This window comes from Sparus aurata, chromosome 1 (assembly GCF_900880675.1).
Source record: "Sparus aurata chromosome 1, fSpaAur1.1, whole genome shotgun sequence".
Taxonomy (NCBI): domain Eukaryota; kingdom Metazoa; phylum Chordata; class Actinopteri; order Spariformes; family Sparidae; genus Sparus; species Sparus aurata.
The window spans coordinates 5,084,772-5,104,851 of NC_044187.1; the positions used below are offsets into that span (position 1 = coordinate 5,084,772).

The window sequence follows — 20,080 nt, forward strand, 5'->3', positions numbered from 1 at the left end:
ATACTTTTGTAAAAATGTGGTCTTCAATGAAGCTGCCAGAGTGGAGGCATTGTGTCAGGGTATCGTTACTGAGATTTCCACTTTTCAGGGTGTAACATTAGCATCACACCATTTACGGATTGATAAACCCTATTTAATCTAAAATGATCTTTTAAAAGTGAATTCATGTCCCAATGTGGTTGAGTGCTTTTAACATCAGACACAACAACACAATTATGTGATAAAGCTTCCGTTTAATCAGACCTGAATACATATTCAAAGTAAAAAAGCTGTAAATGTGAGAGAAATAACAAAAAGTAAAGTTTTGGTCATTTGGCCAACATACGGTGAGAGAGAAGAGTTTTTCTTTTAAGTCTTACTTGATATTTTCCATGCAGGATGATGAAATGTGATGAATGTAGACAGAGTTTTCAAAGTAGATAGACACAAACAGCAATATAGACTGTTAATTACAGTGAGCTGTGAATTCAGTGAAGTAAAAATACAAATTCAGGAGGTGCCGTTCAGTTCAGTTTGTAAAGCAAGCATCCCATGTACAGAGCCTTTGTCCTCGCTGCAGCGGCCCCGGGTTCGATTCCCGGCCTGCGGCCTGCTGCATGTCACTCCCCCTCGCTCTCATCCTGTTTCCTGTCACATCTTCAGCTGAGCTATCAATAAAGCCATGAAGGAAAAAAAAAATCAAATTAAACAAATTCAGAAAATGAGCATGTGAATACAAACAAAGGATATTTGACTTGTGATATAAACAGTTACAACAAAGCTAAACAAATACAGTTAAAAACAGTCTTGTAATAAATTCTGCCTTCATGAAGGTGATAATGTTCCATTCATGTTTAAATAGTTGTAGGTAGGTGTTGTGGTCATTTTTGGAACTGCATGTCTTACACACAGAGGCGTCTCTAATGTTCAGTCTGCTCTCATTAATATAAATGAGGTTTTAATTAAATATTGTTGCCCAAACGCTGTGTTCTAGTCAAATCATCAGGGAAGAAAAGATCCATCAATACAAACCACAGAACCATGATGTCCTCACACTCAGTGGCTTTTGATAACTCTGCTGCACAGTGCAGATGGATCCTCCACAGCTGCCTGATGGTTTGTTCTGTAGAGGAATTAAACAGAAATTAAAATAGTTTGTTAAACAAATGGTGTAATAAGTAACAATAAACCTCAACAAATCATGAAATTACAGTTTAGAATAAAAAAAAAAACATACAAAAAAACAGCAACAAATGTTTGTTGACAAACCTTCAAACTTCATGTGTTTTTCATTTAAACTCAAACAGCAGCAAAGATTCTCCTGTTTGAGGAGCTGCTCACCCTGAGGCCCTGATGAAGTTTGTAGTCGCATATACAACATTCTCCTCCTCTTTCCTGTGAGGCCGAGCTGGGCTGACGTCTGAGTGAAGAGTGTCTGCCTGGGTCCGTATGAATCGTACGCTGCCGTAGTGAAGTTCTTCTGTCTGCTGGTCACAGGGACAAGAGTACTTTTACATATTCCATGTATTCAAACTCTTGACAAAGAAACCCTAACACAATATAATTAAACTACATACTCGGCTTGTGTGCCAAAAATACATCTATAAAAACTCTACAGCAATCTCTCTTTCAAGGGATTGCTGGTGATAGCTTAAGTAGACGTATGCTTCCTTCTGTACGCTGATACAAAAATAGTTCCTGTATGAAAGTTTTCACAACAAGGTGGAGGCGATGTGCCATTTAGTTCCATTATATTGGAGAGAAGGCCAACATGTACAAACATGTAGTTTTGTTTTTGGGTGAACTGGCCCTTTAAGGTAGTAAATAAAACGTTAACTGTGCAGTAGCATCAAATCAACATTCAATAAAGTAAAAAGTGGAGAGTTTTCAGCCTAATTTGCTAATACATAGACATGTGTGATCCTGAAACTTGTTTTTGTTATTACACTACCTAATGCTCGCCAGCAGAGGTCACAACATTCATTCAAAACACATTTATATTTATGTCTAAACAAACTGAATAAACAAACTGACCTGGACGGACAACACATTTACATCTTGTTTTACTTTGTTTACAGGTGGTGGACCCTGCCACCTTTCTAGATTTAAAAAGTGTTCTGAGTCCTTATTGTCCTCTGAGAACAGCTTGTTTATTCTGTTGGAATCCACAGATGTAGTCATTCATTGTGAATTTAAAATGGACTTTGAACTGATCTCAGTTTCCCAGAATTCCTCTGTCTACACACCTGGGAGAAAATTCAGCCTTGAGCTATTCTTGGTTAGGATGACAGAACCCTCTGTGACCAGATAGACAAAACTCAAACTTCCTTTGTTCTCTCTATTCTCCACCTCTCTTCCCACAGTGCTGCCTGTCCTCAGTATTCCTGGTCCTGCTAGTATTCCAGTGTAGTTAGTGTCAGCAGCTGCAATGCAAAGCTTACCAGCTAACTACACAATCCAAGGAAAACCAAACCAGTTAGCACAAAACTGCTATCCTTGCAAAGGAAGAGAGCAACCAGTTTTCTCCAACTGCTGTCTTTCATCAGACCTTGCACAACAAGAACAGCATTTTTCAACATTGGAACCCAACCTTCTCCTTCTTGGCTCATCAGCCAAGGAACCACCAGCACCTTTTCTTCACAGACTGGTAACGTTGAACTGGGCCTAGATAGCACACAGCATAGCATAGCAAAGCTTGGCACAGGACTTTTTGCTTTGGTTGATGGAACGCACATGTGTTAAATCATTGTTCAATGTTTGGATGTTATTGTGATCTCAGGTCAGGTTATTGGTAGTTTGCTTTGCTACACGGCTAATTTGACATTAGTAGAATTATTCTTCACACAGACTCAGTCTTTGCATGCAACCAACCATCTTCTATAATCATTATGTCACACACACACAGTCCTTGTGTCTGAAGCACATCACTCCCATATGTGATATCAGTGAGCACATGATGCAAGAACCACCATTGTTTCTTCTTTGTTCTGCCAGACACACACACACACACACGCAAACACACCTGTATATAGTAAATAGTTAGATTATGTGTTTTCATATTTGTGTTAAATGAAAGCCTTTTGAACCTACATGCTGTCTATTCAACTTGTACAAGACTGAATGTTGCCAACCTCTACTTTGTCAAGGACTCCCTTCCAACCATTACAAGCTGTTATGGTCATTTTGGTTGTAATTATTAAATTATTGTTAATCAGAGTTACAAACGGTTTAATACCTATTACTGAGACTGATTATGTGAAATGGCTGTCTTTTCCCTTCTTCGAGGGTGGTGCCCTGAGGTGACCTGATATGAATTGGATCTTATTTGTCAAAATTAATGTTTATCCCTGATAACAATAAATTATTATTGATAGTCAAATTTAACCCGAAACCCAATCAATCTTACACTACTTATGGTGCCCCGTGTGAGACAGTGTACTCAGTCATTAATAAACGTGTTATATTAATTTCAGCATGGTGTTGCATGAAGCATTACAATTCACTTAGAGAAATAATGAATATTTATAAGTTTATTTTATTACCTCATTCATGATGTAAATATTAACATCTGAGTTTAAATGTCTTCTCCAAAAACTACATAGTGCCCCTTTAATTTAACAGTTGAACCCTGTGATAGATGCATTGTTGGACAGTGCTTCATTTATTGTGGGTATTTAAATGAAAGTTCACAAATTTTGAAGTAATTTCAGTATAACATTCTGCCCTTCCACTGCAGCAAATCCTTCACATTTTCTTAAATCGGGTCATGAATTGAGCTGCATACAGAAAAGTATGAGAGGGTGATAGAAGGAAAAGGAAATGATTCATGTGAGGAAGAAAGTAGGTAAAGAAGCCCAAGGTAAGATCTTTCTGTTTATACCTGTGCTCTGTTGTCTGGTCTCTCCTCAGCATCAGACTGGTGTTGTGAAGACCTCACTCTTCTGACGAGACAATAAAATGTCCGAACAAAGAAACAAACAAATGATGTAACTCATCGTAGACTTTAGAAGATAGGTTAATATTTTTGCTAGTATACATTCGTACAATGCTCAAATGCACATTGAAAGAATAAATGGTTGGTGTACTCAAGCGATGCAGTGACTGATTTGGTGTCAAAGATGAATTCATAAGAGTGACAAAGTGGTGGATGAGGTGCAGCAGAGGGCCACAGGTCAGATTCAAACCCAGGACCACTGCAGTCTCTATACATGAGGCGCTGGCTCTACCAACTGAGCTACTGGGTATCTCAAAACATGTTCTTCTTAAAACAAGCTTGATATCAGAGGGACTAGAGTGCCAATAACTCTGTCATCTTACATATGTATGTCTTTCCTTTAAGATGCAAACTAAATTCAATCACAGAGAAACTGAACTGCTCACCTGATGCAGAACAAGACAGCGAGTAGTATGAAGACCAGAATAACAGCAGTGGTTGAGAGACCAACTGGTAACTTCCATGTAGCTGGAAAACAGTGACAGAGAACAAACACTGGAAGTTACAAGAATTATTGGCTCCAAACGTGACTGTATGTTGGACAAAAACAATTGAAGTATGAGAGAAGGGTTTTTTTTTGTCAAAGGTTTCACAAACAAAAAACTGATCATGTTGGGGAATTGATAATTCACCTGCCACAAACTCACCTGCAACAACAATCAGCTGTAAGGAGGAGTTATGACGTCCTCTGCTGTTCTGGGCTTTACAGTAATAATTCCCACTGTGTTCAGCTCTGAAGTCAGTGATGGTGAAGATCTGTCCTGATGCTTTTGGTGAGTCTTCATTCTTCTTGTACCAGGTGTAATTAGCTGCTGGGTTAGCATCACTGCTACAGGTCAGAGTCACTGAACTGCCTTCCACTATCTCAGCAGAGGGACTCACTGACACTGAGGGAAGCTTTGGAGCATCTGGAGGAGAACATGTTCAGAGAGACAACTAATTAATATTAGTTAACATTTTATTTTAGTCCCATTGTCAGTCTAGGTGACTTCCTAATGTTACTCACACTGGACGTCTATAAAAAGAGATGAAGAGTTGATCTCTCCATACTGATTCTCAGACTTGCAGGAGTAGTTCCCTCTGTCCTCAGAGCTGATGGAGGAGAAATGATAAATTCCGTCTGGTCCTTGAATCACTTCTTGTTTCTCCTTGTACCAGGTGTAATTAGCTGCTGGGTTAGCATCACTGCTACAGGTCAGAGTCACTGAACTGCCCTCCACTATCTCAGCAGAGGGACTCACTGACACAGAGGAAAGCCTTGGAGCATCTGGAGGAGAGATGTAAAAAGATTATTCTACGTTAAATGTGTTATTACAGTAGTACATATGCTATTTGAATCGTACACTGTGAACGGCTGTGTGTAGCACTGTTCCAATCTGGTCAGGAAACTGCATAAAAGATCTAAAGTCTCTTGGAGCTGCTCAATGAATTACAGCTGAGAATGTGTGGCACAAAAACATTCAACTGGACAGATTTAAGAGATATGTTATCTCAAGAATAAAACTCACATGTCACATTAATAGAGATGTATTCAGACGTCCTCCTCCCCAGCTCGTTCTCAACTGTACAGTAATACTCTCCAGAGTCAGAGGACTGGATGGAGCTGAAGACAAGCTGTGGATTTTTACTGAGAGGTTGAAGGTCTGGATCTCCATTCTTCTTGTACCAGGTGTAATTAGCTGCTGGGTTAGCATCACTGCTACAGGTCAGAGTCACTGAACTGCCCTCCACTATCTCAGCAGAGGGACTCACTGACACAGAGGGAAGTCTTGGAGCATCTGCAGGAGATATGAACATGTATTAATGAACAATTAGAATATATATATGTATATATGTATATAATATGTATCTTTCTCTGTTTCTGTTATCATTGTCTCCTTTTGTCACAGTGGCTGTCTAGAGAGCTGATCGTGGAGCTGTCCCTGGTCAGACTCCTCCTGGTGGAAACTGACAGCCAATCAATAAAATTTGTATTTTTAGTTCTTTACTCATGCATCTTTCTGCAATCTTTAGTCAGTATGTATGTGTTTTTTACTGTTACAGTGGATCAAACTCACAGACTGAAGGAGAGCTGTAGTTCTCATGTCCTTTCAAAGCACAAGAGATGATGTCTCCAGGATAAACCCGGCCTTTAAAAGTAGATGTCTCCACCCCTGTGACTTTCTGTCTGTTCTTGAACCAGACGTAGGAAAGACGACCAGCTGGACTGCAGCTGCTGCGACACTTCAGCTCTGCCTCAGTATCAGACTGGTGGACTGTTATTCTGCTCACCTGCACCTGCAGAGCTGGATATGAGAACAAGAAACAATATTATTATCACTGGTTCTAACAGAAATCACTGATAGATGTACACACACGACAACACAACAGTTACTATTCCTAGAACTAGCAGTGAACATTAGTGCCAAAACAACAGTAATTATCAGACAAACTCATGATGATCCATCATTTTCAACATGTTCACTGTTTCTAAATGTTCTATGTTGATGTTTTACATCAGTGTGTGTTCATCAGTACCTGTGACAGTCAGAGTTGTACCAGGTAAACTACTGTTCCATTCAAAACCGTCTGTTGTGAATTTGAAGTGATACTGAGCTGAATCACTCTCTGTCAGGTCAGTGATTCTCAGAGTGGAGCGTCCTGTCTCTGATTCAAGGACCTGAACACGACCTGCAAACTGGGAGTCTTCACTAAGGTCCTCAGGCTGTGAAGGACTCTGCCACTGATGAGAACGTTCAGGACTGAACCAGAATTTATATATGATAGTTTTATAACTGCTGTAAATGCAAGAAATGTCCACTGATGAGCCTTTGGAGGCACAGATGCTTCTGTCAGTGTAAATCACTCTGCTGCAGGTTTCATGTTCAACACCTGGAAGATAAAACAAAGTTTTGATCATTTTTAAACCAGAGTTGATGAAGAGTCACGATGAAGGTCTCCATATCAAAATACATGCAGTTATCAGACTCCTTTAAATGGTGTTATGTTAGTGTAGTAAACTCACACACTGGGGGAGAGGGGAAATCCTCATGTCCTTTAACAGCACAGGCAAAACTGTCCACAGAGTTAAAGTGGTTTGAATAAGTAGAAGATGTTTGTGACTGAATTTTCTGTCCATTTTTGTACCAGATGTAGGAAGAACGAGCAGGTAGACGACAACTGCTGTGACAGTTCAGGTATTTCCAGGGAGAAAGTGAGGATGTGCTCACCTTCACCTGGAGATCTGGATGTGAAGAAGGAACAAGAATGTCATTTGAGACAAACTGTCAACAACTACACACAACACATGTTGTTGTCTAGATGTGTAACTATTGGAAATGATTAAAATATGAATGAAAATGTTACCTTTGATCCTCAAAGTGACTCCAGGTGAACCAGTATAACTCCCACGTGGTTGGTTTGTTATGAACCTGAACTTGTACTCAGCTGAGTCGCTCTCTCTCAGGTCTGTGATTCTCAGAGTGCAGCTCTTCTCAGAACAACTGTACTCAACACGATCTTGATAATCTGAATCTGTTCTCAGATCCACAGGTCGATATCTTCTCTCTTTGGTAAACCAGAATGTTTCCTTAACTTCAGTATCAACACCATCTATTCTGGATGGGTATGTGTAGGTGCAGCTTATTTCCACTGTTGATGCATTTAAGGCACAGATCTCAGTAGAGCTGTAAGTCACTCCCCAGCCATCCTGACCCTGTATCACTGTAACACAGAGAACATCAGAAACTACAATCAGACTCAAAACATCATCAGGAGACAGATTTTCACTGCAGTGAAGGAGTTTCAGTCTGTGAAGCTACACTTCTCAACACACTGTGGCTCTCTTCATACAAACTTGTGTTTGGTGGGCGAGTAAAGGCAGCCTTCAGACGGTTTTGTAAAGGAATTTTCATATGTTCAGTCTCACAGGTTCATAGTAGTAAATGTGTCTGTATACATCTCCCACTCTACTTACAGAGGAGGTAGAGTCACCCTGAGGTCATAATCGGGGTCACAGACTTCTGTGTGCTCAGAGGTTCCTGTACCTTCACTAAACTTCACTATATCTCATGCAAGAAACACACAAACGTCACGATCTCCCAAAATCCATATTTTTCCTTCAATTACAACGTGAGTTTAAAAGCAGTATTCGGGCAGTGAGTTAAATCATCAGAGACCAGGAAGTGTCCTTCTGCACTGTTGAAACAATACACTGTCTCACCACATGTACTGTTGAGCAACTGCAGAGAAATGCAGAACTCTGAGGTGTGAGCAACTTTTCTCACAGATCGAAAACACTGACAAATTTATCCTAAAGCAAGAAATACTCATAAATACTGATAAAATATCTGTCCAGCAGCCAAATACTCTACATTGGTGTCCAGTGAGATGCTAACTCTGTCTGTTGTTTGGTGCTGGGCAGGTAGTGTACAGCTGGTTTTAGAGATGTTTCACTGAAAACAGGAAACGAGGCTGATGAAAGCACTAAGAGAGAACTCAAACACTAAAGTTATAAAAATAAAACAAAATCAAACTCTGTGAAGCTGTCAGGAACTGGAGTCAGCTGATAATTCTCTGTGGCTTTATTACTACAAGCAGCACCTCCACGTTATTCTCTTATTTTAGCCACATTTTTAATACAAATTTGTGTGACGTATACTTGTTCTTCATCTTGTTACTCTAATGGTATTTAATTTCTCTTGACGTGAAAGACATGATAGAGATTCATGTTATTTCTGAACTTTGGTTCCTGTGTTAATTATACTATCGGAGCACATCGACCAGCCTCTAACACCTACGAACGCAAGCTAAAGTTGAAGTTTGAACGATGGAGGAAGTTCCTCAGAGCGATTCATTTTATTTAACAGATTTTCTTTTCAGAGTTTTCCATTGTTAATGTACAGTATGTACTGTCGATCCACACAGACACAACTTTACTATCTCTGACTGTGCACTGTTACACATCAGATCTTTACTATAAAACCACCATGCTAACAGTCTTACAGTATAAATGTAGACGTACAGTACCTTGTACAGAGAGAAGGACGACAACAAATCCACTCGCTGCTGCTGTTAAACTCATAGCTTCTCCTCACGTCTGTTAAATCAGCAGGTCGATCACATACATGAGAAGTACTGAATGTCAGCTCATCTCACCAAACACTTCTACATAAAGAGGGAAGACGCGGTCACGAGACAGTTTGTCTCTCTCTGGTTGGTTCACTTATCTTAAACACACATCGAGGTGGTAAATTGCTGGTTTCCTTCCTCTTTATATTATCAACATGTATTGAGAGATGAGTGCCTGTAAACCCTCAAGATGAACAAAAGAAATGATTCTTACTGTTGCTTCACAAACATGATTCAAAAACATGGACGCATCAGAAAACTGAACACTAAATGTGATATTGTTCCAAAATTGAGGCAGCAGAACAGCAAAGGTTCAGTCAGCCCTGATTTTAATTTGACCATTAATTCAATTAAAAAGCCTAAACCAGACATTCATCAGACTGTGTGTGAGCTAATGTATAGACAATAAACTGGATGTTAAGTGTAGCAACAATAGTGAGAAGCCAAACAGAAGACACTCTGGAGGCAGGCAGGTAAAGAACAAGAGGGAACCTTCACTATCAAACCATGACCGGCTGGAGGCCACGAGACCCGAGGCAAAGTTGGAAGCCCTCAGGAAGCTGGAGACCAGGACCAGAGTCTTGATACCATTGGAGACCTTGGATGCCGGGCTGGAGGGCTGTAGGACCACAGCATAGCAGCTGGACACCAAAGCAGGAGGCAAGCAACATGGCAGCATGACTGGAGAATGAAAACTGTGCACCAGGACTATGGCATGAGGCAGGTCTGACTGGGTGTCAGAGAAGACTGATGAATGATGGTGTGGGGAGTCTGGTGGTGGGTCAGCAGGGATTGGAACTCAGCGGTCGGAAAGGTGTCGCTGACCCAGGAACAAGACCTGCGTCGACAGGGGAGACTCTGAACAACAGGGCAGAAGACCCTCCAAGGGGTCAGACAGGGGGACCTCTGCGGTGCTAGGAAGCAACGTTAGCAGGCTGGTGACTCGCTGAGACAGGAGCTGGAGCAGGCAGGAGGTTAGCAGGCTGTTAGTGAAGTCAGTGACTACAAGTTGTGAGTCCAACAGCCTTGATCTTGAGCAGTGTGTCTTTGGGATTAAGTTTTAGAAAAACAGCCTGTCCACAGAACCTGTGATAGAGGTCAGTCATTCAAAAATTAAGCAGTACTTCTTCATCTCCACCATCAGAGATTTTTTACCCGCCTGGTCCATTGTTGGTCAGTTGGTATTGTTATGAGTCATGAAATGGTGGGAACCAAACACAAGACACTCAGGAGGCAGGCAAGGTAAGGAACAAAAGGTGAGCTTTAATAACAAGCTGAGGTCTGAATACAAAATACAAAAAGCAACAAAAACAGGAGGAGCAGGCAGGAGCCAATACAAGAATTAAAGAATTGCAAAAAATACAACAACTAAATAAAATACAAACCAAAAAAGCGCTGAGAACACAGTCAGAGAAAACAAAGTGATTCACATTTTATTTGTGTCCACTGTTGATGAATAAAACCTTTATTCTGAAGACTGAAAACAAAGACAGTTTGTTTAAAGCTGAAATCCAAAACTTTCTGCACAGTGTCGGCCTCTGCAGCACAGAGACAGAACTGACATGACGTTCAAACTACAGAGTTGTTGTTGGAAGCTGGATATTTATTTCAATCAGCCACTGCAGTTCTTTGAACATGTTACAGCTACAGAGTGATAGAGCTGGGCTCATGTTACATTTCAATATGTTTAATATATAATGTACATGCTGTGAGATACTGTGCTTCCTGTTCCACATGTCTTTCTCTACCAGGACAGGTGTGATGTGATAGAACATTCAGTATTTCTTCAAAACAAGTTACTGCATTAGAGTAAAATGTTATTTTAGGAGCATTAAAAAGATAAAATAGCATGTTGCATACCAAGTATGATCCTTAACATATGTAATGTACCTGCACAGGTAAACATAAAGCTGCATGCTACTCAGAACTTCTGCCACATGCTGCAGTTTCTCTGTTCAAAGGTGAGATGTTGCTGTAATCAGGATCAGACTCCAACTGATGGGGAGAGACAACAAGATGAGAGTCAAAGGCCTCATAAATGGAACGTGGACACAATTAGATTTTAAATGACAACAAACTCAGACATGTTTAAATCAGAACTGTTTCCTTAACTTGATCTTTGCTATAAAAACATCGACAGTAAATGTGCTGATTTCTTGTCACTGTGGTCCAATACCTCTCTCATCTCCACAGTCTCTGTGGGCTCATTTGGTTCAGTGGTGGAGCTCAGAGTTTTCTTCTTCCTGAAGGAAATCGACAAAACAAAAATTATCATTAGACACTCAGAAAACATGACAGTAGATATTCAAAGTAACAGATCAGTTGATGTTAATGTTTGTAGTTTCACCTCATCCACAGACAAAACAGAAGCAGCAGAACCGACATCAGAACTAGCAGAGTCAACCTGATGATATTTATCATAGTTGTTGTTGTTGAGCTCCCTGGAAATGGAGATAGACAGATATTAGATAGACTGTAGTGGACCTCACTAGTAGGGTTTGATTCATTTATCAGTTTCCCAGGAGTTACTGTCCTTTAGTTAGCGACTTATTGTGATGGAGGAGAGGTGTTGTTCTAGTTTAAGTGTTTGTTACTAAAGTGGCATTCATGGGTTTTAAAGAGAATAGATGTCATCAGAAGAATCTTCTCCTGTAAAACCTGAACATATTCAAGTTGGTTTTTATATTTATATAAAGTGTTTCACTCACTTGTCACATTAATAGAGATGTATTCAGACGTCCTCCTCCCCAGCTCGTTCTCAGCTGTAGAGTAATACTCTCTAGAGTCAGAGGACTGGATGGAGCTGAAGACAAGCTGTGGATTTTTACTGAGAGGATGAAGGTCTGGATCTCCATTCTTCTTGTACCAGGTGTATTTAGCTACTGGGTTAGCATCACCGCTACAGGTCAGAGTCACTGAACTGCCCTCCACCATCTCAGCAGAGGGACTCACTGACACAGAGGGAAGCTTTGGAGCATCTGCAGGAGATATGAACATATATCAATGAATTAGAATATGTTATCAGACAATTGACTGTTGTGATTGAAATGTGTTTTTTCCTGTCACAGTGGATCAAACTCACAGACTGGAGGAGAGCCGTAGTTCTCATGTCCTTTCAAAGCACAAGAGATGATGTCTCCAGGATAAACCCGGCCTTTAAAAGAAGATGTCTCCACCCCTGTGACTTTCTGTCCGTTCTTGAACCAGACGTAGGAAAGACGACCAGCTGGACTGCAGCTGCTGTGACACTTCAGCTCTGCCTCAGTATCAGACTGGTGGACTGTTATTCTGCTCACCTGCACCTGCAGAGCTGGATATGAGAACAAGAAACAATATTATTATCACTGGTTCTAACAGAAATCACTGATAGATGTACACACACGACAACACAACAGTTACTATTCCTAGAACTAGCAGTGAACATTAGTGCCAACACAACAGTAATTATTACACAAACTCATGATGATCCATCATTTTCAACATGTTCACTGTTTCTAAATGTTCTATGTTGATGTTTTACATCAGTGTGTGTTCATCAGTACCTGTGACAGTCAGAGTTGTACCAGGTAAACTACTCCTCCATTCAAAGCTTCTTGTTGTGAATTTGAAGTGATACTGAGCTGAATCACTCTCTGTCAGGTCAGTGATTCTCAGAGTGGAGCGTCCTCTCTCTGATTCATAGACCTGAACAAGACCTGCAAACTGGGAGTCTTCACTAAGGTCCTCAGGCTGTGAAGGACTCTGCCACTGATAACTCTGATGAGGACTGAACCAGAATTTGGACGTGATAGTTTGATAACTGCTGTAAGTGCAAGAAATGTCCACTGATGAGCCTTTGAAGGCACAGATGCTTCTGTCAGTGTAAATCACTCTGTTGCAGGTTTGACCATCAACACCTGAAAGATAAAACAAAGTTTTGATGATTTCTAATTTTTGATTAGTTGATGAAGAGTCACAATGAAGGTCTCCATACTAAAGTACATGTAGTTATCAGACTCCATCAGATGGTGTTATGTTAGTGTAGTAAACTCACACACTGGAGGAGAGAGGAAATCCTCATGTCCTTTAACAGCACAGGCAAAACTGTCTGTAGAATTATAGTACACTGAATAAGTAGGAGATATTTCTGACTGAATTTTCTGTCCATTTTTGTACCAGATGTAGGAAGAACGATCAGGTAGACGACAACTGCTGTGACACTTCAGGTCCGGACGGGAAGAAGGAAGTTCAGTCACTTGCACCTGGATATCTGGATGTGAAGAAGGAACAAGAATGTAATTTTAGACAAACTGTCAACAAACACACACACATTTATTCACAACATTCACACAATATGATCAAAATATGAAAATGATACCTGTGACCCTCAAAGTGACTCCAGGTTCACCAGTATATCTCCCACCTGGTTGGTTTGTTATGAACTTGAACTTGTACTCAGCTGAGTCGCTCTCTCTCAGGTCTGTGATTCTCAGAGTGCAGCTCTTCTCAGAACAACTGTACTCAACACGATCTTGATAATCTGAGTCTGTTCTCAGATCCACAGGTTGATATCTTCTCTCTTTGGTGAACCAGAATGTTTCCTTAACTTCAGTATCATGGCCATTTATTCTGGATGGGTATGTGTAGGTGCAGTTTATCTCCACTGTTGATCCTTTTAAGGCACAGATCTCAGTAGAGCTGTAAGTCACTCCCCAGTCATTCTGACCCTGTATAACTGTAACACAGAGAACATCAGAAACTACAATCAGACTCAAAACATCATCAGGAGACAGATTTTTACTACAGTGGAGGAGCTTCAGCCTGTGAAGTCCAAAATACTGTGACCTTTATGCCATCTTAAATCAAGTCAGTGTGGAAAGTTAATCTTATCATGAAAACTTGTTTGAGTTTCATGCCAAAGTCAGCAGAGGTATGAAGAAATGTACAAATCATCAAGGTTTACATGAGAATATTTGAAGCAAAGGAACAGTGAAAGATGTGCACATGATCTCTGAGAGCACTGAGGACGGACATCACACAGAGGCTGCAGTGAAGGAGCAACAATGTGTTGACACTGTGTACTTTAACACAACACTTAGAGAGAAGTACTTCTAAGAAAAGTGTGACGCATGAAACAAGTGTCAGCTGGTTATCTTCCTGTGGTCAGGCTGCTGCACAGTGTGAATGTAAACTGTAGAGAAATGCAAACAGCACCTCCATTTACACACTCAGTTTGATCACATTCTTCATACAAAAATGTGCATTTTGTGACTCGAATGGTAGTTCATTTCTTGTGACGTGAAAGACATGATAGAGATTCATGTTATTTCTGAACTTTAGTTCCTGTGTTAATTATGCTATCAGAGCACATCGACCAGCCTCTCACACCTACGAACGCAGCTCAAGTTGAGTTTGGAGGAAGTTTGAACGATGGAGGAAGTTCCTCAGAGCGATTCATTTTATTCAACAGATTTTCTCTTCAGATTTTTACATTGTTAATGTACAGTATGTTCTGTTTATGTACATCCACACAATGAAAGTTTACTAACTTTAACTGTGCACTGTTGCACATCAAATATTTCGTATAAAACCCAACATGCTAACAGTCTTACAGTATGAATGTAGACGTACAGTACCTTGTACAGAGAGAAGGAGGACAACAAATCCACTCGCTGCTGGTGTTAAACTCATAGCTTCTCCTCACGTCTGTTAAATCAGCAGGTTGATCACATACATGAGAAGTACTGAATGTCAGTTCATCTCACCAAACACTTCTACATAAAGAGGGAAGACGCGGTCACGAGACAGTTTGTCTCTCTCTGGTTGGTTCACTTGTCTTAAACACACGTCGAGGTGTTAACTGGCTGGCTTCCTTCCTCTTTATATTATTAACATGTATGAAGAGACGAGTGCCAGTGAACCGTCAAGATGAAATGAAGAAATGATTATTACTCTTGCTTTACAAAAAAATGCAGGTTAAATGTGGACGTATCAGCAAACTGAACACTAAATGTGATATTGTTCCAAAGGTGAGGCAGCAGAACAGCAAAGGTTCTGTCAGCCTTGATTTTAAGCTGAACTTTAATTAAATTAAAAAGCCTAAACCAGACATTCATCAGACTGTGTGTGAGCTAATGTTTAGACAATAAACTGGATGTTATGTGTAGCAACAATAGTGAGAAGGCAAACACAAGACACTGAAGAGGCAGGCAGGGTAAAGAACAAGAGGTAAGCTTTAATAACAAGCCATAGCAGCTGGACAGCTGGACATACTGAGGCATCAGGAGTATGGCATGAGGCAGGTCTGGTTGGCTTTCATAGAAGGCTGCTAATGATTATCTGGGAGGCCTGGTAGTGGGTCAGCAGGTGTTGGCCGGGCTGCCACCAGAGAACCAGGGGCCAGAGGGGCATTGGCTGACCCAGGAACAGGAACAGCGTCTGCAACGGAGACTGGGGAACGCTACACCCATCTTCAACCCCACAACCACCGGTAACTTTACTCTGGCTTCTGCCACACCTCCCTTCCACCCCTCTTCAGCCACACGACGCTCACACTTTTCAAATTCCCTCAGCAGCAGATCCAGTACAACTACCTTGGCACCATTTTGGGCCTAGTTCTGCGGTTTGGTGGCACAGGTTTTTACTTCTACCATGCCTTTTTTCCCTCCCAAGCTGCAGGCTGCCTCCACCAGTTCAACCAGGGCACCTACAGCCTCTACACCTCCTTCCCCCATCACAGACATTCGTGCTCCCTGCCCACCTGCCAACATGCCACTACCCACCCACGGCCCGCTTCCCAGCAGCATCGAAAAAAGGGGGAGGGCACAATGGTATGCAATAACTCAAACGACCTAGGTTGCAATGCATCTACCTGCTCTTTCTGCAGCAGAGTCACCGCCAAGTCCACTTGTCCTCACAACCCCACCAAACACACACTCTGACCAAACCCCCATCAACATTACAAACTCAAAGTCCAATAAAAACACCACTCTGACCAGTCAGTTCGTCCACTTCCTCACCCATGTTGCCACCTTTCGATTTCCATCCAGGCATCGAGGTTATCCCCAACTCCTCATTCATCTCAGAAGTTCTCCTTTTAACAAAATTAACTTTAGGACCAAACACATCCCTCTAATTCCTCTAATCACCCTTGACACAGCTACCTCCCAAGCCTCCCTCCCAATTGGGAAACTTTGCCATCTCCCTTCGCTGCAATAAGCACCAGCTCCTCTCACTGCTTAGACAACTCAACTTCGCCGTTTGGACCAGCGCTCAATATCAAACCTTATCTCCCACTAACCATCCCCCCTTTCCACTGTCCAATATACTCAACCCCCCTTTCTGTTCATCCAATGCACTCTACTCCACTTTTCCTTCATCCACCTACATCAACCCTCTTTTCCTTCATCCACCTACCTCAACCCCCTTCCCTTTCCTCATCAAACTTCCTATTAATCCAATTACAACTACCTTTATGCTAAAGGATGGCTTGGTCGTTGTTAGTGTAAATTGGGTTGGATAATTTAAATGTCTATTTATCCATAAACCATTTCATGTCTATTTACCTGTTGTATTTCATTTGACCTGCTAAAAAAAGTGGAAAATGCAAATGTATATCTATGTGTTTAATGGCAGAAGAAAATCAGAGCGAAACATGGACTCACAGGTGTCAGGGTTGGGTTAAAGGGAAGACTATGGAAAGTGGAAGGTGGACCCAAATGCAGTTACACGAGAGGCAAGGATATGGGGAAACAAAAACCGAGCTTTATTTTAAAGCTGAAGACAAAAAACAGAAGCAAACAAAACGGGGGCAAGAGGCAAAGTAGCAACTAAAAAGCAAGACAAAGTACAAAGAAAAAGGCAAAGTTCAAATCAAACATGGAAAGCTCAAAACCAACCATAACGGGACTTGAAGGACATGGAGAAGAACATGGACATAGACAGGGGCTGACAAGAACAACGACCAGACAAGGAGTGAAGGGAACACAGAGACTAAATACACAGACACTGATGACAAGATGAGGAACAGGTGAGGTGGACCAACAGGTGAGATAACGAAGGGGAGGAGCACATGAGAACATGAAGGGAACAAGGCAATAGACAGAGGGAGCCAGAGGGAACATAGAAAAATACTCAGGAGAACTTAAAGGACACATGAGGGCATGGAAAAACAAAAGACACAAGACAAGATACAAAGACATGGAAATTAGACACAAGACAAAATCATGACAAGAACACAACAAACAGATCTACAGTCATGACAGCAGGAAATATGTATTTTTGTATATTGTAACATTTTGTATATGAATATTAAAAAGGGACCTTTTGTACCTTATTTTAATACTTCTGTAATAATTTGACCTTCAATGACCTGTCAGAGACGAACCATTGTGTCTGAGTATCTTTATTGAGATTTCCCCTTTTCAGGGTATAACATTAGCATCACACCATGTACAGATTGGTGAACCCCATTTAATCTAAAATTATCCTTTTAAAAGATAATTCATGTCCCAATGTGGTCGAGTGCATTTTCAGACACAACAACAACATTATGTTATAAAGATTCTGTTTACTCAGACCTGAATACATATTGAAGTAAACAGACTGAAAATGTGAAAGAAAGCACAAAAAATAATATTTTGGTCATTCAGCCAACATACAGTCAGAAAGATGAGTTTTTTCTTTGAGTCTTACTTGCTATTTTCCATGCAGGATGACGAAATGTGACAAATGTAAACACAGTTTTGAAAGTAGATAAATACAAACAGCGATATAGACAGTTTATTATAGTGAGCTGTGAATTCAATGCAGTAGAAATACAAATTCAGAAAATGAGCATTTCAACATATACAAAGGATATTTGACTTGTGATATAAACAGTTGTGATCATTAAAATAGTAAGAAAAAAAAAATCTGTTATAACTTCAGTCAGATGGAGTTTTATTATATACATCAAAGCTAAATTAACACAGTTTAACACAACAGTCCTGTGATAAATTCTGCCTTCATGAAGGTGATAATCTTCCATTTATGTTTAAACAGTTGTAGGAAGGCGTTGTGGCCATTTTTGGAACTGCATGTGTTACACTCAGAGGTGTCACTAATGTTCAGTCTGCTCTCATTAATATAAATGAGGTTTAAATTAAATGTTGTTGCCCAAACGCTGTGTTCTTAGTCAAACAATCAGTGAAGAAAAGATCCATCAATACCAACCACAGAGCCATGCTGTCGTCACAATCGGCGGTTTTTGATAACTCTGCTGTACAGTGCAGATGGATCCTCCACAGCTGCCTGATGGTTTGTTCTGTAGAGGAATTAAACAGAAATTAAAATAGTTTGTTGAACAAATGGTATAATAATTAACAGTAAACCTCAAAAATCATGAAATTACAGTTTAGAATAAAAAAACATCCAAAAAACAGCAACAAATGTTTGTTGACAAACCTTCAAACTTTATGTGTTTTTCATTTAAACTCAAACAGCAGCAAAGATTGTCTTGTTTGAGGAGCTGCTCACCCTGAGGCCCTGATGAAGTTTGTAGTCGCGTATACAACATTCTCCTCCTCGTTCCTGTGAGGCCGAGCTGGGCTGGCGTCTGAGTGAAGAGTGTCTGCCTGGGTCCGTATGAATCGTAGGCTGCCATAGTGAAGTTCTTCTGTCTGCTGGTCACAGGGACAAGAGTACTTTTACATTTTCCATGTATTCAAACTGTTGACAAAGAAACCCAACACAATGGAACTAGATCCTCGGCTTGTGGAATTCCCCAGTCTACACACCTAGGTGCAAATTCAGCCTTGAGCTATTATTGATCAGGGTGACAGACCCCCCTCTGACCAGATAGACTAAACTTGAACTTCCTTTGTTCTCTCTCTTCTGCACCTCTCTCCCCACAGGGCAGCCTGCCCTCAAGGTCTCGTCTCCTGGATTTATCTGGGCCTAACAGTGGCTGAGAGTTGCAAGCTGCATTTGCTGCAGGCCAAAAGAACACTGCTAGTATTCCAGTGTAGTCAGCGCCAGCAGCTGCGATGCAAAGCCTTCCAGCTAGCACCAGGTTAACACAGAAAGGCTATCCTTGCAAAAGAAAAGAGCGACCAGTTTCCTCCACCTGCTGTCTTTCATCAGATCTTGCACAACAAGAACAGCATTGTTCAACATTGGAATCCCAACCTTCTCCTACTTGGCTCATCAGCCAAGGAACCATCAGCACCTTTTCTTCAAAGATAGGTAACGTTGAACTGGGCATAGATAGCACACAGCATAGCATAGCACAGCTTAGCCCGGGACTTTTAACTCTAGTTGATGGAAAGCACATGTGTTCAATCCATGTGTATGTTCACTGTTTGGGTGTTATTGTGATCTCAGGAGGTCAGATTACTGCTAGTTTGCTTATTCTTCTCACAGGTCTTGCATGCAACCAACCATCTTCTATAATGTAGTGTCCAAAATTCCTTCAACCATTTCTAGCTGTAAAGGTAATTTTGGTTGTAGTTCAGTTATTTTTAATCAGAGTTGCAAAGAGTTTAGTACCTATTTCTGAGACTGATTTGGTGAATTGGCTATCTTTTCCCTTCTTCAAGGGTGGTGCCCTGAGGTGACCTAACATGAACTTGATCTTATTTATTAAAATCAATATTTATCCCTGATAATCATTAATCATCATTGATAGCCAAATTTAACCCAAATCTCCCAATTAATGTTACACAAAGCACTAAATATGGTGCCCCATGTGAGACAGTGTTCTCAATCATTCATAAATGTGCTATATTCATTACAGCATAACGTTGCATGAAGCATTACAATTCACTTATGGAAATAAGAGAAAAGTAAGAGAGGGTGAAAGAAGGAGGAAGAAAGTAGACAAAGGAGGACAAGGTAGCCTGTTTCTATTTATACCTGTGCCCTGTTGTCTGGTCTCTCCTCAGTCTCAGACAGGTGTTGTGAAGACCTCACTCTTCTGACGAGACAATAAAACTGGGGTATCAAACTCAAATATACAGTAGGTCAAAATTTAAAACTTGG

General features: G+C 40.8%; 2 long non-coding RNA genes across 2 annotated transcripts; both read right to left on the reverse strand.

The window, feature by feature from the left end:
• Positions 1-588: 588 nt before the first annotated feature.
• LOC115587720 (uncharacterized) lies at positions 589-19,277 on the reverse strand. Its single transcript, XR_003985148.1, has 4 exons — positions 19,229-19,277; positions 18,578-18,723; positions 1,012-1,102; positions 589-647 (listed from the first exon to the last, which is right to left on the reverse strand). It is a non-coding gene; the product is annotated as an uncharacterized LOC115587720 (long non-coding RNA).
• On the reverse strand, positions 10,914-11,519 carry LOC115587788 (uncharacterized). Its single transcript, XR_003985173.1, has 3 exons — positions 11,430-11,519; positions 11,259-11,325; positions 10,914-11,077 (listed from the first exon to the last, which is right to left on the reverse strand). It is a non-coding gene; the product is annotated as an uncharacterized LOC115587788 (long non-coding RNA).
• Positions 19,278-20,080: the final 803 nt, after the last annotated feature.